Raw genomic sequence first — 20290 nt, forward strand, 5'->3', positions numbered from 1 at the left:
TGGCTATGAGTGGTCTTTTATTATTCCATATAAATGTCTGGATAGTTCTTTCCATTTCTGAGAAAAATGTCTTTGGAATTTTGATGGGGATTGCATTGAATTTGTATATCACTTTGGGTAGTATGGACATTTTCACTATGTTGATTCTTCCAATCCAAGAGCATGGGATATCTTTCCATCTTCTTGTATCCTATCTAATTTCTCTCAGCAGTGGTTTGTAGTTCTCATTATAGAGATTTTTCACCTCCTTGGTTAACTCAATTCCTAAGTATTTTATTTTTTTGGTGGCTATTGTAAATGGGCAGGCTTTCTTGATTTCTCGTTCTGCATATTCACTATTGGAGAAAAGAAATGCTACTGATTTTTGTGTGTTGATTTTGTATCCTGCTACTGTGCTGAAATCATTTATCAATTCCAACAGTTTTTTTGTAGAGGTTTTAGGCTGTTCGATATATAGGATCATGTCATCTGCAAACAGGGACAGTTTGACTTCATCTTTTCCAATCTGGATGCCCTTTATTTCCTTCTCTTCTCTGATTGCTCTGTCTAGTACTTCCAACACTATGTTGAATAGGAGTGATGAGAGTGGGCATCCTTGTCTAGTTCCTGTTCTTAAAGGAAAAGCTTGCAGCTTTTGCCCATTCAGGATGATATTGGCAGTGGGTTTGGCATATATGGCTTTAATTATGTTGAGATACTTTCCCTCTATACCTAAGTTATAGAGGGTCTTTGTCATGAATGAGTGCTGAACTTTATCAAATGCTTTTTCAGCATCTATAGAGATGATCATATGGTCCTTGTGTTTGAGTTTATTAATATGGTGTATCACATTTATTGATTTGCGTATGTTGAACCAACCTTGCATCCCTGGGATGAATCCCACTTGATTGTGGTGAATAATTTTACATATGTGTTGCTGTATTCTGTTTGCTAGTATTTTAGTGAGGATTTTTGCATCTATATTCATCAAGGATATCAGCCTGTAGGTTTCTTTTTTGGTTATATCTTTACCTGGTTTTGGTATCAGGATGATGTTTGCTTCATAGAATGAGTTTGGGAGATTTGCGTCTGTTTCAATCTTTTGAAGTAGTTTGTAAAGAATCGGTGTCAATTCCTCTTTGAATGTTTGGTAAAATTCTGCTGTGAATCCATCTGGTCCTGGGCTTTTCTTTGTTGGGAGCCTTCTGAAAACAGCTTCAATCTCCTTTATTGTTATTGGTCTGTTCAAATTTTCTACGTCTTCATGGTTCAGTTTTGAGAGCTTGTGTGTGTCCAGAAATTTATCCATTTCCTCCAGATTTTCAAATTTATTGGCGTATAGTTGTTTATAGTAGTCTCAAATGATTCCTTGTATTTCAGATGAATCAGTTGTAATATCGCCTTTTTCATTTCTAATTTTTGTTATTTGAGTCTTCTCTCCTCTTTTTTTTGTTAGCCATGCTAATGGTTTGTCAATTTTATTTATCTTTTCAAAAAACCAACTTTTTGATTCATTGATCTTTTGAATTGTTTTTTCGGTTTCCATTTCATTCAGTTCTGCTCTGATCTTAATGATTTCTTTCTGTCTGCTAACTTTAGGTTTGGAATGTTCTTGTTTTTCTAGTTCTTTAAGATGAAGTGTTAGGTTATTCACTTGCCATCTTTCCATTCTTCTGAGGTGAGCATTTAATGCAATAAATTTCCCCCTTAATACTGCTTTTGCAGTATCCCACAGGTTTTGGTATGATGTATCATTGTTTTCATTAGTTTCAATAAATTTTTTGATTTCCTGCTTGATTTCTTCTTGGACCCATATGTCATTAAGTAGAATGCTGTTTAATTTCCATGTGTTTGTATAGTTTCCAGAGTTTCATTTGTTATTAATTTCTAGTTTTAATGCATTGTGGTCTGAGAAAATACATGGGATAATTCCAGTTTTTTTGAATTTATTGAGACTTGATTTGTGACCTAATATGTGATCTATCCTGGAGAATGATCCATGTGCTGATGAGAAGAATGAATATTCTGAGGTTGTTGGATGGAATGTTCTGTAGATATCTGCCAATTCCAATTGGTCTAGAGTCTTGTTTAGATCTTGTGTTTCTCTGCTGATTCTTTGCCTAGATGATCTGTCTAATATTGACAGTGAAGTGTTCAGGTCCCCTGCTATTATGGTATTAGCATCTATTTCCTTCTTTAGGTCTCATAGAGTTTGTTTTATAAATCTGGCTGCTCCAACATTGGGTGCATAAATATTTATGATTGTTATGTCTTCTTGATGGATCAGTCCTTTTATCATTAAGTAGTGTCTCTCATTGTCTCTTTTTATGGTTTTTAGTTTAAAGTCTATTTTGTAAGATATAAGAATAGCTACTCCAGCTCGTTTTTCTTTTCTGTTTGCATGGTAAATCTTTTTCCATCCTTTCACTCTTAGTCTATGTGAATCTTTATGGGTGAGGTGGGTGTCTTGTAGGCAGCATATAGTTGGGTCCTCCTTTTTGATCCAGTCAGCCAGTCTGTGTCTTTTGATTGGGGAATTTAAGCCTTTTACATTAAGAGTTGTTATTGAAAGGTGTTGGTTTATTCCTAGCATTTTATTGGTTGTTTGGTTGTCTTAGGTGTCTTTTGTTCCTTGCTTTCTGATTTACTGTTTGGTTTCTGTGTTTTTTGGTTCCTTAGGTTGTAGATAGCGTTTTTGTTTGTTTGTTTTCTCTTCATGAATGCCATTTTTATTATACTAGTGGGTTTTGATTTTTCTTGGGTTTTTATGGCAGTGGTAGTCGTTTTTCAGGAACTAAACCCAGTACTCCCTTGAGGATTTCTTGTAAGGTTGGTCGTGTGGTAGTGAACTCCCGCAGTTTTTGTTTGTCTGAGACATATACTATTTGCCCTTCACTTCGGAAGGATAGCCTTGCAGGGTAAAGTATTCTTGGCTGGCAATCTTTGTCTTTTAGTATTTTGAATATATCATCCCATTCCTTTCTAGCTTTTAGGGTTTGTGATGAAAAGTCTGATTTTAGCCTGATTGGGGCTCCCTTATAGGTGATTTGATGCTTCTCTCTTGCAGCTTTTAAGATTCTCTCTTTGTCTCTGAGTTTTGCCAATTTGAGTATAACATGTCTTGGAGAAGGCCTTTTTGGGTTGAATACGTTTGGAGATCGTTGAGCTTCCTGGATCTGAAGATCTGTGATTTTTCCTGTACCTGGGAAGTTTTCTGTCACTATTTTGTTGAATATGTTTTCAATGCAATCTCCATTTTCCTCCCCTTCTGGAATACCCATGACTCGGATATATGTGCACTTAAGGTTGTCTGATATCTCTCTGAGATTTTCTTCAATGTCTTTGATTCTTTTTTCTTTCTTTTTTGTCTGCTTGTGTTATTTCAAACAGCCCATCTTCAAGTTCAGAGGTTCTCTCTTCAACTTCGACAAGCCTGCTGGTTAAACTCTCCATTGTGTTTTTTATTTCACTGAATAACTTCTTCAGTTCAGCAAGTTCTGCTACATTTTTTTTCAAGACATTGATTTCCTTGTACATTTCCTCTTTCAGGTCCTGTATACTTTTCCTCATTTCATCATGATAGTGACATCTATTTTTAAAGGCATCATCAGACTATATTTAAATGTGGCTCTCTAGAATACTGAATGTGCTTTCTTCCCTGATGTATGTTTTGGCAAGGGCCTCTTCCACTCTTCTGTTTCTCCTTGAATTTGTGGGGCAGGGAAGTCGCTCTTGAGGTGCTAGTGGTTCCTTTTTGGAATTGGGAACAATGTTAAATCTTCAGTACAAGCTTCCATGTTATATATAATTTTCGAGTAAAATGAAATAGAGATTTCATATATTATTTTGGGCAGAATGCAGTCAATCAGATTTCATAAGCTGAGAGTTTAATTTCAGGCAGTCATCTTTACTTACACCTGTAGGTTTAGAAATAGGACTCTAAGTAGAAGCAATTGCTGAAATAGTTTCTGATTCTACAAGAACAGGAGAGGAGGATCCAAAGAAACAAACACATGAACCCTTACACACATACACACCACTAAGAAATAATAAAATAAGAAAAAATTCACTCTAGCATTTGCCCAAAGATAGACATGAAAGTGTAGCTTCCCGAAGAGGGAGCAGTCCAGGCAATTCACGATTTCCAAGAGAGAAATGGAGAAAGCTGACTTTCGGCAAGGATGCCCCCCAGCAAGACTGACATATTGGCTGGCATCTGTTCCAACTGTCAGTACCAACACTGCACTCGTCTTTTTCACATCACCTCACGATCTGTGGAAAGGATTCCCTAGACTCAAATAGTAAGCCAAATTTTGTTTATTGTTCTGCTTCTACAATTACCAGAGACAGGTTAGAGTCACCAGAACTATCATCTGGATGAAGAAAATTCTCAAATACAATAAAGAGCAAATGATGAAGAATCACCATGAATTTAAGGGAAACTAGTCCATGAGAGGTGCCAAACTCAACGAACAAAAAAGATTAACATTAAGAAAATGGGGATAATAGAGGAACAAAGAAAACTTTGTAATAGGCATAATTAATATTCTCAAATTTGAATGGACATTGCATCCATAAAAAACCAACAGATGGAGATGGAAGTAGGTTGCCACATGGAGCCTACTGTCATCACAGTGGCTGGGGCTCATTACCAGCCAGTGAAGATGAAAGTCCCAGCTCCCTACTTGGCCTTCTCTGCTTCCTGGGGGTGTGTTGGGGTGCCCCATCACAGCTTCTCAAGGCTGGAAGTCCAGGCGCCTCACTCAACCTTTGCTGGCCTGGGTAGGCATGGTGCCAGTGTTTTTCCATGTTGTCTGGCTGGAGGAGAGCAGTAACTGGCTAAAAATTTTTCTCGTGATAGGTTATCCTTTTCCTGCTTCTTTTTAAATTTTTTAATTTTATCATTGCACAATGTAAACTTTCTTTGTGGCCCTTTACCAATTTCTCCCTCACCCCTTTTCCCTTCCCCCTTTCTCACCTCTGGTGGCCTCAGTTCTGTTCTTTCTTTCTTGGAGTTCAAGGAATTGTTGTGATTGTTGTATCTTTCTGTACCTGGCTTACTTTACATAACATAATTTGCTCTAGGTTCATCCATGTTACTGCAAATGGTGGAATTTCATTCCTTTGTATGGCAGAGTAGTATTCCATTGCGTAAATATGCTGCATTTTTCTTATCCAGTTGTCCAACAATGGACATTTAGTTTGGTTCCAACTTTTAGCTATTGTAAATAGGGCTGTGATAAACATGGGAGTGCAGGTATCCCTTCAACATGATGACTTCCAATCCTTTAGGTATATACCCAGTAGTGGGATTGCTGGATCATATAGTAATTCTATCTGTAGTTGTTTGAGAAACCTCCATACTGTTTTCCATAGTGGCTTCACTAATTTACTGTCCCAACAACAGAGTAAAAGGATTCCCCTTTCTCTGCATCTTCACCTCTGTCTTTTTGATAGCAGCCAGTCTAACTGGGGGGAGATGATACTTCAATGTGGTTTTAATTTGTATTTCCCTGATGCTTAGTGATGTTGAGCATTTTTTCATGTGTCTATTGGCCATTTGTATCTATCCAGCTTCTTTGCCTATTTTAAAATCAGATTAGTTGTTTCTTTTACTGTCAAGTTGTTTGAGCTCCATGTATATTCTGGATATTAATCCCTTGTTGGATGTATACTTTGCAAATATTTTCTCCCATTCTGTAGGTTGTCTTTTCACTCCGTTGATTGTTTCCTTTGCTATGCAGAAAATTTTAATTTGCTATACTCCCATTTGTTTATTTTTACTTTTGTTGCCTGTACTTTCAAGGTCTTATTCACAAAGGCCATGCCCAGTCCTACATCCTGAAGTGTTTCCTCTGTGTTTTCTTTTAGGAATTTTATAGTTTCAGGTCTTATATTTAAGTCTTTAATCCATTTTGAATTGATTTGATATATGGTGGGAGGTATGGGTCTAGTTTCATTCTTCTACACAAGAATATACAATTTTCCCAGCACCATTTATTGAAAAGGCAGTCCTTTCCCCACTGTATGCTCTTCATGCCTTTGTTGAAGATCATCTGGCTGTAAGTGTATTGATTGATTTTTGGCTTCTCTATTCTGTTCCTTTGGTCTGTGTGTCTGTTTTTTATGCAAGTACCATGCTGTTTGGGTTACTATAGCTTTGTGGTATAATTTGGTAACTTGAAGTCAGGTAGTATAATGCCTCCAGCTTTATTTTTGTTTTGCTCAGGATTGCCTTGGCTATTTGGGATCTTTTGTTGTTTGATATGAACGTTAAGATTGTTTTCTCTGTTTCTGTGAAGAATGTCACTGGAATTTTGATGGGGATTGTGGTGAATCTGTAGATTGCTTTGGGTAGAGTGGATGTTTTCACAATGTTAATTCTTCCAATCCAAGAGCATGGAATGTCTTTCCACCTTTTTGTTTCCTCTCTAATTTCTTTCAGCAGTGATTTGTAGTTCTCATTCTAGAGATTTTTCACCTCCTTGGTTAAATTGATTCCTAGGTTTTTCATTTTTTTTGGTGACTATTGTAAATGGACTTGCTTTCTTGCTTTCTTTTTCTGTTTATTCATTATTTGAGTATGAAAAAGCTGCTGATTTTTGCATGTTGATTATGTATCCTGCAACTTTACTGAAATCATTTATCAGCTTTCAGAGTTTTTCAGTAGTCTTTAGGTTTTTTTTTTACATGTAGGATCATGTCATCTGCAAACAGGGACAGTTTGACTTCACCTTTTCCAATCTGGATATACTTTATTTTTTTTCTTGCCTGATTGTTCTGGCTAATACTTCCAATACTATGTTAAATAGGAGTGGTGAGAGTGGGCATCCTTGTCTCATTCCCATTTTTAAGGGAAAAGCTTTCAGCTTCTCTGTATGCAGGATGATATTGGTAGTAGGTTTGTCATACATGGTTTTTATTGTGTTAAGATATTTTCCTTTTTGTTTTATTGATCTTTTGTATCGTTTTGGGGGGTCTCTATTTCATTTAGGTCTGCTTTGATCTTGATTATTTCTTTCCATCTACTAATTTTGGGATTATATTGTTCTTGTTTTTCTAGTTCTTTGAGGTGTAGCATTAGTTTTTTTATATGAAATCTTTCTATTCTTCTGATGTAAACGTTTATTGCAATAAACATCCCTCTTAGTACTGCTTTTGCAGTATCCCACAGGTTTTGGTATAATATTAGTTTTATTAGTTTCAAGAAACTTTTTGATTTCCTGTTTAATTTCTTTTGGACCCATAAGTTGTTCAGGAGCAAGTTGTTTAATTTCCATGTATTTGTATAGTTTCCTGAGTTTTGCTTCTTATTGACTTCTAGTTTTAATCCTTTGTGGTCTGAAAAGATACTTGAAATGATTTCAATTTTTAAAAATTTGTTGAGACTTGATTTGTGACCTAATATATGGTCTATCCTGGAGAATATTCTGTGTGCTGATGAGAAGAATATATATTCTGTAGTTGCTGGATGAAATGTTCCAGAGATATCTTCCTGGTCCAGTTGGTGAAAAGTGTAGTTTAAATCCTGTGTTTCTCTGTTGATTTGTTGCCTACATGATCTGTACAGTGCTGAGAGATGGGTGTTCAGTTCCTCTAGTATTGTTTTATTGGGGTCTATCTCTTTCTTTAGGTCTAATAGTGTTTGCTTTATATATTTGGGTGCTCCAGTGTTGGGTGCATATATATTTATGATATATCAATTTATGATATATATGTGTTCTTGCTGGATAGATCCTTATATCATTTGGGACACACACAAACTACCAAGACTATATATAGTGGCCTTTGTCTCTTTATGGTTTTTAGTTTAAAGTCAATTTTGTCCGATATAAAAATAGCTACTCCTGCTCATTTTTGGTTTCCATTTGTGTGGTATATCTTTTTCCATCCCTTCACTATTAATCTGTGTGTGTCTTCAAAGGTGAGGTGAGTCTCTTAAAGACAGCATATACTTGGGTCTAGCTTTTTAATCCAGTTGGTCACTCTGTGTCTTTTGAGTGGGGAGTTTAATACATTTACATTTAGGGTTGTTATTGAATGGTATTGTCTTACTCCTGGCATTTTATCAGGTTTTGTTTGGATGTTTTAAATATCTTTTGTTTCTTTCTTCCCTGTTTATTGTTTGTCTTCAATGCTTTTGTTTTTTCAAGGTAAGATTTAGTTTCTGTCTCTTTTTCGCTTTCATTTTTGTTCTACCAGTGAGTTTTTTTTATTGTGTATTCATGAGAGTGATTATCATTTTTTGGATTCAAGATGTAGGACTTCCTTGATTTCTTTTAGGGATGGTCATGTGGTGGGGAACTCTTGCAGTTTTTACTTGTCTGGAAAATACACTATTTATTCCACATTTCTGAAGGCTAGCCTTGCCAGGTGTAGTATTCTATGCTGGCATTTCTTTTTCTTTTATTATTTTTAATATATCACCCCATTTTCTTCTGGCTTGTAGAGTTTCTGTTGAGAAGTCTGCTGTTGGTCTGATGGGGGCTCCCTTGTAAGTAACTTGACACTTTTGATTTGGAAAGATGTGGCTGGCTTCAGGGACATAATTGGGAAGAATTAGTCCACACTTGGCATGAATTTCCAGCATGTGGATACCTGGTCACATCTCCTAAGGGCCACACTTACTTGTAGACAGCCACTTCTCTCTGGGGTGTCCTAGCATACCTGCCATGCTGGGACTGGCCAGCAGAACTAACCAAAACAGGGCTCAGCACTTTTTCAGAATTCACAGGCTACCATGAGAACATCTGTTTGTCTCCACTCTCAGCATGGTCCTCAGACTGTTTGGAGCTGTGAAAGCCATCACGCTGGACCAGGGATGCTGCCCTTTTCTCCCTAATGGGGCTAGGAGATTAGGGGTGTCAGGGAGGCTTGCTCCTGCTTTACTTATACGGTCAGGCAATGCTTAACAATGGGGATGCATTCTGAGAAATGCATCAATAGGCAATTTTTGTCATTGAGCAGAAGCGTGTTATGAAAGGGAACAACTGGAGCATGGGCCCTCTAATTATGTTACTAAGTCTCTCTGTGTCACACTTTCCTCATCTGTTAAATGGGGACCAGAAAAATACCACTTCCACAAAATCATGAAAATTAAATTACAGGTAGGGATTATGCCTGACACTTAGCAAGCACTCCGTGAGTGTTAGCTGTTATTAACTATCATTTTGCTATGGGTGGGAATCATTTAAAAACGTAAGAATTCAAATAGACACCAATCCTTTCATTTTGGGTAAGCGCTTCTATGTCAAATGCTTGGCTGTTTATCTTAAAGGTCCGAACTACTTGGGAAGTGTCACTGCATGGGTAAGCTAGGCATTCTTCGTTAATATATTTTGCAGTAGGTTTATTTACACCAGTATCACCACAAACACATGAGCAATGTGTTGTGCTATGATGTTACAACAGTTACAAAGTCCGTAAACAAGAGGAATTTTTCAGCTCCATTATGATCTTATGGGACCATTGTTGTATGTGCAGTCTGTCATCGACTGGAACATCGTTATATGGTACATGACTGTATCTAGTGAATCTATGTGAACCTCCTGGGAAATGGCCCACTTGGTTAAAGGAAAATCCCTGCTCTTAGTTCTTCTCTTAACATTTATATATTAGTTTTTAATGGGGCCAAAGCAAAGTGTCACTTACTCAGTGACCAAGACCAACTCACTGAAAGGTAGCCAAGAATAAGGAAGGAAGCAAGTAAAAGACACTTTTCAGTATAAAACAACAGATAGAAGGGAGACATCAACTTGGCAAAGCACCTCCTACAGAGGGGACCTTGGAAAGTCAAGAACATGCAGCGCTTCTTTTCCTGGTTGGGGCAGTTGGGAGCTGGATCTGCTCACTTCTCCAGGTTGACAGGGATGAAGGGACATAAGAAGAGGGATGTTGCCCTACTGTTAAGACCATGTTGGCTTTCCATGTTCATTTACCAAAAACACTGCCTTTAACTCTGTGTTTAAAGTTGTCTAATTGTCCTTCAGATCCTCTGCTTTAGACGTCAATATCAGAGAAATCTTCAGTATTTACTATTCCTTCAGCAAATGAATCAGTTACAACAGTAAATTGTTTTCTCTATTTTGCTCACCCATTAGTGGAGATCTGCACCATTCCTTTTTTTCTGGTCAATACATTGTTTTTTCCCTTACAGGAGAGTATCTATATGTTCACTTTTCAGTTTGCCTTGAAATAGTTTACCTTATTTCCTCTTTTCCAAGAGGCAGCCAAAGATTGAATAAGAAACTAATTCGTTGGGGTTTAGTTTTGAAATTTGCAGGGAGTTTGGTTAAGAAATTCAGATTAAAATATTCCCTAATGAGTAGCTTTAAATTGAATATTTTCTCTGCCAGGACGTCACAAGCAAATCAGGTGGGGTTGCTACTGGGTGAAAGACCCACAGGCCTTGTGAAGGATTTGGCCTTTCACAGTGAAAGTGCCTGCCTCTGATCTCTGATGTATGGGGATGAGAGACAGAGAAGGCTGAGAGGTAATTCATCCCCCACTGTCCCTGTCACAGTGTCTTAACCACAATGGACACTTAATTCATGAATTTTTGAGTAAGCTGATGGGAGGAAGCTAGACTATAGGTATGAGAACAAAAGATAAGGAAAATTAAATGGGTGAGTCAAGGAAAGAAAGGATGGTTTTTAGATTTTCATACACTGTGAAATGCTTGTGGAAGCAGAGGTCAGGGCATTTTGATTTCTGGGGAGATGAAACACCCTGAGTTGGACAAGAGAGGAGGAACCTCAGAAAGTGCAGTTAACCTCTGGGTCTGCAAGGGACTTTACAAGAATATGTGAGTGTAAGGAGTGCAGAAGTTCTGTCTCCTTCAAATCTTGTTAGTGGAGAATGAGAGAATTTTCACAGCCATATTTTTTAAAAAGTGAATAACAAGAAACAGGATTTTTTCCCTCCCCTGCGGGGGCTGAGTGAGAGCCCTGAGCAGGCACATTCAGAGTAATGGAGCAAGAGCAATAATGAGACCTTCTCTAAGGACTGATTTGACTACAGAAAGGGGAAGTCATCAGGTATCCATTGTGAGAAGACTCGTCTTCTCTTAACAATGGCTCTGATGAAGCTACTAGAAGGTTCTTATCAGAAAGAAAAGCCTCCTAGCAGTAGGAGAAGGAGAGAGGGGGGGAAAAAATAAAAGGCTACAAAACCCCAAATCATCCTTCAGGCTCAGTGTGGTGGAGGTGGTGAGGGGGGAGGCATGCTTCCTGAATGCCAAGTGAAATTGGCTGGTCGGTCAAAATGAACCTCTAAAGAGAAATATTAAAAGAGATGAGAGAGAGGGCTGGCTCTCCTGAGGCGGCTTTTAGTAGGAAGTGCCAGGCTGGCTGGGTTTAAGCTGTGGAATTCTAAGTTTCTCAGGCTCAAGTAAATAGCTCGAGGTCATACAGTCTTGTCCCGTGGCCTCCTCCTGCGGATTTTCTAGACCAGTGCACAGGCTGACCCCTTCTCTAGCTGGATTCTGGGAAGCACGAAGAAGTTCACGGCCAGCAGGGTCTTCACGAGACTTGAGGCCCATTTTTGGAGGTTACAGACACCTAGATTCTGAAACAGCAGATTTTCTGAGTCTATCGAAAAGAGAGTTAGAATTAATTTTGCCCCTACCACATTTAGTTAGATGCTTTACGGATCTGGACTCACTAATCCTCATCACCTGTCAAGAGGTGAGTAGTATTATTTACTACATGATTAATGGACACTGATCAAAACTCCAGTCCTGTCATCCCCCTGTTCAAAATGCTTCATCGGTTCCTTACGTTTAAATTAACTTCCACCCCTCCGCTACCCCTAGCATTTAAAGCTTCCACAATGTGGCCACAGCCCACCCCTCCTGCTCTTTCTCCCACTACTTAAATACATGCTTTAGTGTCATTAATGTGGACTCCTTGATGTTCTCCTGTCAAGACCTCGCTCCTCCACCTGCATGTCTTGGTTGATACTGTTTCCTCATCTGGAAGGTTCTCTCGACATCTCCTCTTGCTCTGCTCTCTTCGCTTGTTGAAATCCTGCCCATATTTCAAAGTCATGTGAATTCTCCTCCTTGATAAAGTCTTCATCGAAGTGGAGGTGGCTTTTCCCTCCCTGGATCTCGGAGCACTTCTCTTCTCTTATGTGGAGGCTTCTCCTTCAGCTCCTTGTATTCCAGTCATTTATGACCTTATCTAACCCTCTCCAATGAAGTGTGAGGTCCTCAAGGGTGAGGACTGTGTCCTGCTTATCTTTCTTTACCTCTCAATGACTAGCCCATAGGAAGTGAGTATTAGTGATTGAATTAAATTTTCATGAGCATCTGATTTCTAATTTTAATTAGCATGAGCATTGTTTTGCCATTTGTAAGTTGATTTGAGAAACAAATTCAGGAGAAACATCTGGATTTGTAAAGGCAACATTCAAGGGCTACATGGAAGTCCCATGGGAAGAGCGGCCACTGACAGGGATCCTTCTCAGAGACAGTGTTTACACGGATTTGAATTCTGGCTCCTTTCACTGGTTTTCTTTACCCTCTGAAAAGGGATGAGATAGAATCACATAAGGTAGAACTCACTGCACCCTTGCCATGCGCCTCGCCCTTTGTAGGTTACATCATGAGCTTGATTAATCTGTGTAACAGTCCTTTGAAGGAGACATTATTCCCACTGCATGGTTGAGTAATCAAAGGTACAGCAAAGTTAAGTAGCTTGTTTAAAATCATAGAGCCAACAACGATTCCAGCTCAGATACTGGCTCCAAATGCACGTGCTTGTCCACTCTACTACACTGCCTCCTGGGCTTGGGAAAGAGAATTCTCTAGAAAAGGAATAGCCAGGGAAAGCATGCAAGATGCAACACTCTGACTTTTTAAATGAAAATTTAAAAAGTCCCTTAAGGATGGAAGAGACAGCGAGATGTAGCAGAGGGTACTATACTCATTGATCCTCACAACACTTGAGGCAATTTTGATTATTATTGTATATGGGAGCCACTGTTCTGGTAGATAGAATATGGGTATGATAGTTGCAAAACTATGGGTCAAAATCCGTCTCTGCCACTGACCAGTCAAGTGAAGCTTAAGCTAGTTATTCTCATCTGTGGAATGGAAAGCATAATTCCCTCCGGAATGTTTGTTGTAAGGTTGAAAGAAGGAATTAAATGTGATTAAATGACCATAAAAGAGGTGAAATTGCCACCATGATGGCTGAGACACAAGCAATTAGAACACCTTAAAAAAATTTTTTTTAACGTGCACAACCAAATACACACCTTTAAGCATGTTTTGAAGATGCGTTTTCTTATATTCCCTAAAAGTGACCACCTTCAGCTGGTAAAACATTTTGTTTTAGTCTATTTTATTTTAGTCCACATGTCTGTTTCTGTGCAGGAAGCTTTCCTGAACCAACCCTAAGCTCAATGACTGCCTTTTCAGAGTGTCTGTGGAGCACCTGTCTGTCCTTGCCGTGCCTCCCTCTACGGTAATTATCTATAGAAGAGTCTTGTCAGGATGGCCTTGGGGCAGAGCAGGAGAGGTGACACTATCTCTATTTTTAAGAATAACAAAAATGTTTAATAACTTGCTTGAGACCATGTGATTAGTTAGTGGCAGAAGTAGGGTTCAGATCCCAGAGCTCATGCCCCTGTACCAGGGAACAGCAACTTACAAGGGGAACTGGTCCCAGCTCAGGGAAGAGGTGACAGTCTAGAGGTAGATGAGATTGGTTTTCTCCTCGTCTCTAATGTCCTTTGATTTCTGGTTACATATTAATGGCTTGACAGGAATGTTGAAATTAAACTTGTGAGAGCCATCATTGTTATTGGACTTCTAGGCAATTACAGTAGCTGTCAAAGATTTTAGAGCCAACATTCAACCTGACCCTTTCTAAATGACTCAAAGGTGACATTTTAATGAGAAACAAAAGCAGAAAAGGTGTGTTTTTTTAAACAAGGGATTTTTATGGAGAAACTGACACTGAATTTTACTGCTCATCCAAAGAGTATGGGTAAAATGGGGAGCAAAGCCCAGGCTGCTGCCTTCTGTTTGTATGTCTGCTCCTGTGACCTCTCACCCACTGAAACCTCACATGAGAAGTCACACAGACGGGTGCTGAGAGTTACTCCGCTCCCCCAGTGAGGCTTTCTGCTCATGAGTGCATCTGGGACAACTGAATTTTCAGCTCCAGTTGATCCCCCTTTTCTTCTTTATTTCTGGGCCTGATCAAGGGAAATCTAATGAGTGCCAATACTGAGCTATATTTCTTTTAGAAGATATAATTTACATACCATAAAATTCATTTTTTAAAAGTGTACAATTCAGTGGGTTTTAGTATATTAACAATGTTGAGCAACCATCACCACTCTAATTCCAGAATATTTTCATCACTCCAGAAAGGAACTCTTATCTATTAGCAATCATTTCCCATTCACCCTTTCCCTAGCCCCTGGCAATCACTAATCTCCTTTTTGTTTCTATGATTTGCCTATTCTGGACATCTCATAAAAGTGGTATATTGCAATATGTGGCCTTTTGTATCTGGCTTCTTCTGCTTAGCTAATGTTTTCAAAGTAGAGAAGTTAGAGGATACGGTTTACAAGACCACTCTCACTTCTGATGTCAATTACAAGTTTGGGGGTCTCCAAGACCAACCAAGGTTGATAATTTACTGGAACTTGCAAAACTTGCTGAAAGTTGATATGCTCATGGTTATGGTTTATTACAGCTAATGGATACAGATCAGCATTAGCCGAGGGAAGAGGTACATAGGACAGAGTCCAGGAAAGTACCAAACGTGGAACTTCTAGTTGTCTTCTTCCTGTGAGTCATGAACAACATTGCTCTCTTGGTGTCAATATGTGAGTACCCATGGAGTATTGCCAAGCAGGGGAGCTCACCAGAGCCTTGGTCTCCAGGTCTTTATCGGAGCTCCATACATAACCTGGTTGGCTGCTCACGTGGCTGACTTCAGTCTCTAGCCTCTCTGACTGTTGACTGATACCAGATGTTCCAAAGCCCCCACCCTTAACTGCATTGTCAGGGTCTGACTGGCCCAAGGCCCCCAGACAAATAAAGACAATTTTATCAGGCAGGACATTTTAAGAGCCTAGAAATTACCTCCCTGGAGCCATGGGCAAATGTCAGATCGCTCTTTGGGTGAAATTAAATTCTTTACCACATAAAAGTTTATTCATGTTGTGTCTTGTATTGTAGTGGGTTAGAAATCTTGATTCTCCTCTGATCTTAGAATAGGATTTTTAGGTAATGCATGAATGAGCCAAAGGCTCTTGAGTAAGGGGACAAAAGTCCACAGATAAGTTTGGCAAAAGCCATCTAATCAATTCTAATCACTGTTTAGGGATGGGATTGAGTACTTTGACTGTTTTAGGTTGCTGGTTTGATTCTGGCTCGAATGACTATTGACTATTTAACCCTTGTTCTTAAAATATGTTAAGGAAACTGCTTGAATGCTGTTTAAATATGCTAAGGAAATTGCGGTAGGAAGTATGTGGAAAAGAAAACATTTACTAAGGACAAGCTGTTTGTTGGTGAATTAACCTAGATTTTTACAAATTACATTCTGAAATGTCCCATTATTAATTTACTGCTGTTACAAGTTTTACACTGCCTGTTTTTATGTCCTTCTTTGATGATTGAATCAACTGATTTTTCTTGTGAAACTTCCTTGTCTTGTCAATAAAAAGAAAGGCTGATTTGAAATCGGGGCTGCTCCCCTGATGGGTGACAGTCCCTTCAGGGGCTGCTGCTCCCGTGACAGGTGGCGGTCCCTCCAGGCCTCATTGATGGTACTTTGAGTCAATTCTTTCTTTCTCTTTTTTCCGTCTCAGTTACACAGAGGAAAGTGTAACATCGTATCAGTATTTCTTTCCCTTTTATGGCTAATTAATATTCCATTGTAGGAATTTACCACATTAGTTCATCCATTTATAAGTTGTTGAACATTTGGGTTGTTTTCACTTTTTTGTTACTGTGAACATTTGTGTACACATTTTTTGATAGACATATGTTTTCAATTCTCTTGGATATACACTGAATCATGTGATAACTCTGTGTTTAAATCAGGAACCACCAAACTGTTTTCCAAAGTGATTACACCATTTTACACTTTCGCCAATAATATATGAGGGTTCTGATTTCTTCACATCCTTGCCAATGTTTGTTTCTTCTCCTTCTTCTTCTTCTTCTTCTTCTTCTTCTTCTTCTTCTTCTTCTTCTTCTTCTTCTTCTTCTTCTTCTTCTTCTTCTTCTTCTTCTTCTTCTTCTTCTGCTTCTTCTTCTTCTCCCCCTTCCTCCTCCTCCTCCTCCTCTTCCTCTTCCTCCTCTTCCTCTTCTTCTTCTTCCTCTTCCTGTTCTCCCTCTTCCTCTTCCTCTTGTTGTTGTTGTTGTTGCTGTTGTTGTCATCCTAGTGGGAGTGATGTGGCATCTCATGGTCGGGTTGATTTTATTTTTCTAATGGCTAATGATGTTGAGTAAAGTTTTAGTGCTTATTGTCCCTTTGGGTATTTCTTTGGAGAAACATCTATTCAGATCCTTTGCCCACTTTTAAGTCGGATCATTTACCTTTTATTGTTGAGTTCTTTATATATTCTGGATACAAGTTCCTCATCAGATATATGATTTTCAAATATTTTCTCTCATTCTGTGGGTTGTCTTTTCACTTTCTTGATAGCGTCCTTTGAAGCACAAAAGTTTTAATTTTAATGAAGTCCAATTTATCTGTTTTTTCACATTTTGTTGCTTGTATTTTGGTGTCACATTGAAGAAACCATTGCCTAATCCAAAGTCATAAAGGTTTATGCCTATGTTTTCACTTAAGAGTTTTGTAATTTTAGCTTTTACATGTAGGTCTTTAATCCATTTTGAGTTAACTTTTGTATATGTTATGAGGTAGGGGTCTAACTTCATTCTTTTTCTTGTGGATATACAGTTGTCTCACTCCGTTTGTTGAAAAGACTATTCTTTTCCCATTGAATTGTCTTGACACCCTTGTAAAGAATCAGTTTACCATACATTTAAAGTTTTATTTCTGAACTCTGAGTTTTATTCCATTGATCTACATTTCTTTTTTCCTTCTTTTTTCTTTTCTTTTCTTTTCTTTTTTTTTTAAGCACAAAGACATTTATTTACTAACCAAAAGGACGATCCTAATTAAACCAACACTTTGAAATAGTTACATTTAAAATGTTTGTGATAAAGATAATTGAACACAGTAATGAAAAAAAGAACAAGAGGGAGATTTACTCATTGAACTAAGCTTGTTCATTCTCACAACGAATTCCTGTCCAAAGTGATGATGGAATTTTTGTTCACCAGAGAGTACAGGTGACATTGTTCATGACCCTGTCCACCACTAATATCCTGTCTTTCAATTTTCTAGGTACCGTGCTTTCCTTCCCATCCCACTCCTAATGTTGAACCAATGCACAGTCTGTACAGTTGCAGACAGTCTGAGCTTTTCTGCCATCAGCAATAGTTTCTTCAAACTTCTTTCCCAGGACACAAGAAATTTCTGTTGTTTTCAAAGTGATCTCAGTTTTTATGGTGAGGTTTTTTTGCCATCCTAATAGATGACAGGCCACTGCACTGATTTTTTGCAGAGCCAAACCTACTCCTAGTTCCTTCATGTCCTCATCAAAGCCTTTGCTGTCCACCAGGCACTATCTTCCTTCCAGCTGCTGGACAGTGGCCATGACGGGTGCAATTGTGGGGAGGGGCATGCAGAGCGAGCACAGCAGTGTACAGTGTGGTGAGCATGTGGTTTGGCCTCTGGGTGCCTGCAGCTGCTTTATAAAGGCACCTGGTGCTGGACAGCTCTGGGTGAGTACTGGGTGGCCAACGGAAGGTGCTCTTCCTGCATTTCTTTCCCTATGTCAGCACCACACTGTCTTGATTATTGGAGCTTTGTTTTGCTTTATAGTTTTGTTTGTAATTTTGAAATGAGAAAGTGGGAGACCTCTGACTTTGTTTTTCTTTTTCAAGATTGTTTTGCCACTTCTGAACCTCTTGCAAATTTTAGGATCAGTTTGTCAATTTCTGTAAAAAATGCCAACTGGAAGTTTGGCAGGGATTGCATTGAATGTGTAGATCAATTTGGGGAATGCTGTGTAAACAATATTAAGTCTCAAGTCCATGAACATGGGCTGTCTTTCCATTATGTTTTGTAATTTTTAGTGCATAAATCTTGCACTTATTTTGTTAATTTATTCCCAAGAATTTTATTCTTTTTGATGTTATTGTAAATGAAATTTTTTTCTTAATTTCATTTTTGGATTGTTCTCTGTAAGTGTATAAATTGTACAATTGATTTTTGTGTATTTATCTTGTGCCCTGTAACCTTGCCAAAGTTGTTTATAAGTAATAACAGCTTGTGTGTGTGTATGTGTGTGCGTGCATACGTGTGTGTGTGTGTATTCCTTAATATTTTCCATACATAAGAGATACATTTATTTCTTCCTTTCCAAATGGGATAACTTTTATTGCTTTTTATTGCCTAATTTCTCTGGCTAGAATCTCCAGTACAACACTGAATAGAAATAGTAAAAGTAGACATCTCTGTCTTGTTCCTGATACTAGAGAGAGAGCATTAAGTCTTTTACCATTAAGTATAATATTACTTGCGAGTTTTTCTTAGATGCCTGTTATCAGGTTGAAGAAATTTCCTTCTATTTTAAGTTTGCTGAGTGTTTTTACCAAGAAAGGGTGTTAAATTTTGTCAAATTCTTTGTCTGCATTTATTGTGATGATTTTGTGGGATTTTTTCTTTATTCTATTTATATAGTGTCTCACACTGATTGATTTTTGTATGTTGAGCTAACTTTGTATTTATAGGATAAACCTTATTCGGTCATGGTATATCATCCCTGAGACACTCTGTGATCTCCCCAAACAATGGACTATAAGTTCAGTTGAATCTGACACTTTCTTTAGAGTCACTGAAGCTGTTAGATTTACCCTGGCTTTACTGCCAGATTGTGTTCAAATTAAAATGCCTCCACCTGAGCTCTTTGAATACAGTGACTATGTATTTTCATCTCTGGGCCTCTGTACTGAGTGCGGTGTGGTGCTAGTAGACATGCAACAAATGATTTCAGATGAATTAATCTATTTCTGTGTGAATGGGTTCTAAAATAAATTCCACGTCTTTAGAGGACATTGTCTATAGTTCTGAGCCATATATGGGAGGATGTGAGGTAAGGCTCTGAAGAAGAAAATGTAGTAACATACTAGGTCTTCCCTAAGCACTAATGATGAAATTCCAGCTTGTAATCATTTGGATTGATTTGTGAGGTGAAAAACAGTAACTGAATTCAGAAATCAAGGGTTTTTCTTTGAGGATACTTGATCTGATAGCTGTTTTATACGTATCTGGTTGTTAGGTTTTTGTGTATATTCTCTCAGTTTTGTGTGAGAATAATGCCAATCTTGACCACATTCTACCTCAACAACTAGCACTGCCTATGGAACACGGGAGTGTGGTGAATATTTGTCGAATAGATAAACAAACTAGAAATATAGATTGAATGAAAGATGAAAGAAGAAAGATGGAATTAGTGGAACAGGCACTTCCTCAGAGGTTCTGAATACTCCACCATATTTTATGTTGCATTTAATGCCATCTCCTATCTCCATTTTCCCCCAGGATTAACCAGAAATGATCCCATCATCCCTTTCTCTCATTCCAAGTTTTCCCCTCACCTTCTAGAACCTTTCTATTCAAGGTGTAGACCATATATCAGGAGCATAGGTATCAACTCAGAGCAGGATCTCAGGCTCCTCCCTAGACCTAGCAATAAAAATCTGCATTTTAGCAAGATTCCCAGGTGATTCCTGTCATAGTAAATTTTGAGAAGCAGTCATCTAAAATGTTGCCAGATGATTGCTCCAGAGTTATTTCACTTTCAAATAAATCTTGGTATCTATATCTACAGTTCAACTTGAGATAAAAATCAGAGTGGGAGGGTTAATCTCCGATTAAAATGAAATCAGGAAATAGTTATGGAAACCCTGTTGACTGGGATGTAGGTGTTTCATCATGTATTGTGAAGAGATGAAGCAACTTAGTTGCTACTTCTAAAAAAAACCTCAATAGTGGGCCACAGAGGCCCCAAATTCTGTCATGGTCATCATTCTTTTGAATTCTAATTCCTTAGTCACATCAGGTGGTACAATGAGATAAACTGTTGTTATGTGAATTACTTTACCATAATTAAGATAAATGAACATTGAGTAAAGGAAATTCTAATTTTGATAGGAGAGAAAAAAGAAAAAGTAGTCTTAGAAGGCAGAGACAGCAAAAAAGGTGGG

The 20290-nt window shown here is 38.2% G+C and overlaps 1 pseudogene; it reads right to left on the reverse strand.

Moving 5' to 3' along the window:
• Positions 1-17292: 17292 nt before the first annotated feature.
• On the reverse strand, positions 17293-17676 carry LOC134390230 (fatty acid-binding protein 5-like; annotated as a pseudogene).
• Positions 17677-20290: the final 2614 nt, after the last annotated feature.

The sequence above is a fragment of the Cynocephalus volans genome, chromosome 11, assembly GCF_027409185.1.
Source record: "Cynocephalus volans isolate mCynVol1 chromosome 11, mCynVol1.pri, whole genome shotgun sequence".
Lineage (NCBI taxonomy): Eukaryota > Metazoa > Chordata > Mammalia > Dermoptera > Cynocephalidae > Cynocephalus > Cynocephalus volans.